The following is a 5,157-nucleotide window of genomic DNA, read 5'->3' on the forward strand; positions in this document are numbered from 1 at the left end:
TAATGTTGGTCTCTTGTGAATGTGCTCAAGGAATTTTCACGAGTATAAAATGGACATTTATATGAGTATTGACTGATTTAGATAAATAAAGCTTTCTAGCGTTTTTGAGACGCCTTTGCAATCGCCACATCACATTCGCCAGCGTAGCTAACCTACGTAATGTAAACACTTTTCTAAGTAGAGTTGAGGCGAGCCCGGGCAGTGGTGTCAGGGTGGCAGGCCCGGGGTAGTGCTGGTGGCAGGGTGTCATGCTCTCATCCACCCTGGACGCAAGACGCACCATCTGCCAGCCTCGCCGCTGGAGCCTTGCCCCCTCCCCCCGCCCCCCCGCGGAGACTGGCGGCCGGAAGAACCTGCACCTCGACAGTTTTTCCCACGACGCCCCCCGTGGCGAGACGCCCCTCGGCCTAGGGGCGCCTAGGCCGCTCTTTTGGCCGACGAACCTAACATGTGTCGCGCGGAAGTGCCGACTGCAGCCACCGCCCCGACGCTGCCGACTCTATGACGTAGACGGCGCCGCACCCCCTCCCCCTCCCCCCCCACCTCTCTCCCTCTCCTGTCCTCCCTTTTACACGCCCTTAAACTATTTCCTCTCTTTGCGTCTTTCCTCTTCCCCTTGCTTCTTCCGTGCCCCTTTTTCCTCCTGATCCCTTCCATTTTTGGTCCTCCTTCCCGTCCGGTCTGCCTGTCTCGGAAGCTCCCGTCGATCTTATATTATCAGTTTTACTCAAAGATACAAATCTTTATCTTCCTTCCATGTCATTTCCTCATTTATCACATTTTCTCTGCCCTCCTTCCTATTTTAATACCCCCCCCTCCCCCCATAAAAAAGAAGAAAATTTTCGCAATTATCAACAATTCAATTTCCCATATTACTCCCCCTACCCCCCATAAAAGATTAAAAAAGATGTATTCTTCGCAATTATCAACAATTAAATTTCCTATTTCCCCCCCCCCTCCCCCCCATGAAAGACCCTTTTCTTCTTCATCTTAACCTTCTTTTTAGAAATTCTTCTCAATTATAAATCAATTCTTTTTCGACGCTTCCGGCCTCTTTCCCCTCGCTGTCAACGCGGCCTTGTCATGACCCGATTCGAACCTTCTCCTTCATCTCGTGTCGTCCTCCTTGTCTCCTTGATTTGTTTATCATATCCGTAAACAATTTCTTGATAGTTTACCCTCTTTGTTTATAGGTATTTACTGTTTATTTTTTCTTTGTTCGTGGTTTGTTTTTTTCGTGTCGTCAACAACGCGACATTTTAGGATATTTTATTGAGACGACACTTAAGGCTACTATTTAAGATTAGAGAGTAGTGTTTTACTTGTAAAGAAAGGAACAAAGACACAAAGAAAAGAAGGAAGCAAAGAAAATAAAGAAACAAAGAAAACCTGGAAACAAAGTAATCAAAGCAAACAAAAACAAAGAAGTAAAAACAAAGAAAAAAAACAAAAAAAGAAACACAGCAAACAAAGAAAACAAAGAAAACAAATAAAAAGAAAAAAGAAGATACAGGAAAAACAAAGAAATCAAAGAAAGAAGAATAAAGAAGTAAAAACAAAGAAAAAAAACAAAGAAAAGAAAGAATCAGAATAAGAAACAAATAAAACAAAGAAAAAGAATAGAAAGAAAAAGAAAAAAACTGAAACAAAGAAAACAAAGAAAAAATTGAAAAGAAAGAAACAAACAAAGTAAAGAAAAGCAAGGAAAAACAAACAAAGACAACAAACATCAAACAAAGCACCGGGTCGAGTCGCAATGATAAGGCTGTTTAATCATGCACGTGACACGAACAACAACATTGCTGTGCATGGCAGAGCAAGAGTTGAAACGCTGTCGGTTTGATCATATTCCTTTAAAAAAAAAATACACAACCATTGAATGTTTATCTTTATTCAACAAAAAACGACGCGATGGAGAAATTCAAACAAAGATGAAAAAAAGTAGAAAGGAGAAAAAAAGGAGAGAAAAAAATAGTAATAACAAACGCGTAAAGACGAAGCAAGATAAAAAAAAGCAAGAAAAACGACGATTTTCAGCACAAGGAAAATTCGAACAGTGGTGCCACCGCAGGACAAGGAAAGCAGTAATACCAACCAAGGACAAACAGCGCCATCAACAAGGACATTGGTAACGCTGCCTCTGACCGCACTCCCAGCTGTGACATTATCAGCGTTAATGGCCAGCACAGCAGCGGTATCAGTTGCAGCAGCATCAACGGCAGCAGCGGAAACAGTAGCCAGAGTGATAAAATATAACAGTGATTAATAATGTTGATACTGGTTAATAGAGGATGTCGAGACCAGACACAGTTTATCGTCTGCTAGAAATAATAGTCGAGAGTAACATAATAAGGGCAAATAAAGCAATTATAAGCTATTAAACTGACGGACGCAATAATGCCTGTGAGGAAAAAGACGGACAGACACACATGAGGCTTAAGACGTTTAGTAAGAGTGATTATCTGTAGCATCTCTTGATAAAATATAAAACATAAAATATAAAGAGATAGCGACAAGAGAAACGGTAAAATCAGCAGCGTCACTTACAAACGCAACAACTGTTAGAAAATATAGTCTCAGTGAAAAAAAAAAATCGGTATCAGTTACAAAAGCAACAGGTAAAAAAAATCAACGAAATGTCAACAGCATGAACGGCCAGATCAACAGCATCAATTACAAAATTAGTGTCATTCCCAGCAATATCAACAGGAACAGCAGAAAAAAAAAACTGCCTCCACGATCAAAGCGCCGCCGGCAACAGGATGCACATCAACACTTACGGTTCCCTAGCAACGCCGTCGCTCAGGCTAACACTATCTGTCTCACTTGGGGTAAAAAATAGTAAATGAGGCAGGCAAGGTGAACAACAAAGGACGCGACCGCAACGCCGAAAGAACTTGCTTAATGACGGAAGAACACGTAGAAAGACGTAAAAAAGCGGAGGCCTAATTGCTCTGGCACTGCGCAGCAACGATGGCGGTGTAGAATATGCCACTAAAGGTCGTGTCTTAACATAAGACAACGAAATCACAAAAGCAATGTTGAAGGTTAAAGCTTGCGAATGATAAAGATCAGGAAGTTGGTTGCACAATCGCCAATCAGACTATAAATTTAATGATAACAAAAACAAAAACGGGGAACCACCCTGTGTAGAACAAGCATCAGATATTGTGCTTGCAGACAAACACCCACACAAGCACATATAGAACAAATTTTATGCCGGAATTCTTGACATTTCGACATAAAATCTTTGTTCCGTCAAGAATCTAGTAAAGAATGTGGGTTTGAATTTACCCATGCGATGCGATCAATAAAAAAAAAGTAACGAAGGGAATAGGAAAAAACGAAACACAGTCCAACCCGACATGGACCCGCCGCTCACCATATGTTGTCCTGCAAAGAAAATGTCACAAAATGCACGTCCCCTTCGCTCTAGGCTGCCCTCTCTACGGATGATCTGGGATGAGAGTTCATGGTAACACACGCGCGCTTAAATAACAGTCCATGCCACTTTGCGAAGGGATTTGGGAGTGCTGGGATCGCCAAGGAGACTGCGGGCGCATCTGGGTGTTGGTGCGGGCGTGTACGGTCGTACGTTTTGGGCGTGCCGCCTTCACTACTGTCTTGTGTGCCGCCGTGCTGTCAAGATGCCCCGAGCTTTCATACAATATTACACGGTTCGAATCCTAACTCATGGGCCATGCAAGGTCATGCAAGCGACAGCCATGATTTTTTTCGTCTACGTGTCTACGCAGCAGTGTCAAATTTGTTGTTGAGTTGGTTGGCTGACCCGCGCGGTTTGAGTCTGAGAGCCGATGGGCCGCCGAGACGCTAACGTATCTAGTATGTCAGATTACAGGCACTCGCACACGTGTAGGAGGATGAACCTGAATACAACTTGCTTTGAGACATAATTTAGCGTTGGTAATGTAAGTCTCATTTATATACTCTGAATGATACTATCCTGACATTTAGAGGATTAAGGATGTTGCCAATATATCTCACGCCGAGCAAGGATCAAACTGTATTATCACATAACTACATGGAGTTGCATTCACCCTGAGGTTCGTGTGGCCGAAGCGGTGAGAGCATTGCCGCTTATTTCCAAGCAGGTATTACAAAAACAAATGTAACTTCGCTCGTGGATCTATTAAATAATGGAATATCCGTCGCATCTTCCGGAAATGGGATATGAGTCTCTCTTTTGCTGTTGGAAAATACGTTAAAATGTTTATACCATAAATCGTTAAACCACAAAACTCTTCCTCTGTCTCTTGACTAGTCATAACTTTATTGTATGTATGCTCACACCTCACTGATAAGCATAAGCGACTCTGAGCATATAAGAAATATATGTTTACTGGTGTACGTGATATTTATTGTACTGTACTGTTGTTCGTCGTACAAAATCAGTACATAGTTTCTGAATTCAAAATATTATGAATTCAATGAGATCATCTTCTCGTATGGTTCATGGAGAAACAAAAACTGATCGTGCAGTTTAATGAGCCTGTCTCGAAATTTAATTATCTTTGGGTATAATTATCGACATCATAAGTTGGGGTTGTGGGTTTATTAATGGGTTACACCATAATGTACGCTGTTACAATGGAGGGACGTTAAGGACGACAACATGGCATATATTGCGCTTTAATGGATGAAGTCAAAACATATGTTCTGGTTTCACGAGGTAAGATAGATTTAGGATCATGCACTTTGGTTCAGAAGCAACTATTTATAAATCTTCCTAGATTTATAAATAGTTATAATCATAATTTTCTATATGTGTATTCATTTAAGAAAGAAAGAAAGAAAAACATGACTTCTTTCTTTCCAGTGTCTATTATGAATGTGGTTCTCGTAGGTTATTTGTTTCGTTTCCGCACGCTCTAATAAAGTCCATGGTATTGATATCAACATAGAGGGTCAAAGGTAATCTCTGTTATCTCAGTAATGATTAGTGTTGTTCTCTGGGATTCATAGAGTATCGATGCTTCAAACCTCTCGTTGCTATGTTCCCAATCACTATTTCGCATTTTCAGTTTCCGTCGGTATGTTATCATTTTTCTCTATCAGTATTTAAGCTTAAGAACATGAGCAGAGTGACAGTTCCTTCGGTCGGGTCTTTCTTCCTCTCATCTGCATATCCACCCTTCC

Source organism: Penaeus monodon, chromosome 4, assembly GCF_015228065.2.
Source record: "Penaeus monodon isolate SGIC_2016 chromosome 4, NSTDA_Pmon_1, whole genome shotgun sequence".
In the NCBI taxonomy this organism is placed as follows: domain Eukaryota; kingdom Metazoa; phylum Arthropoda; class Malacostraca; order Decapoda; family Penaeidae; genus Penaeus; species Penaeus monodon.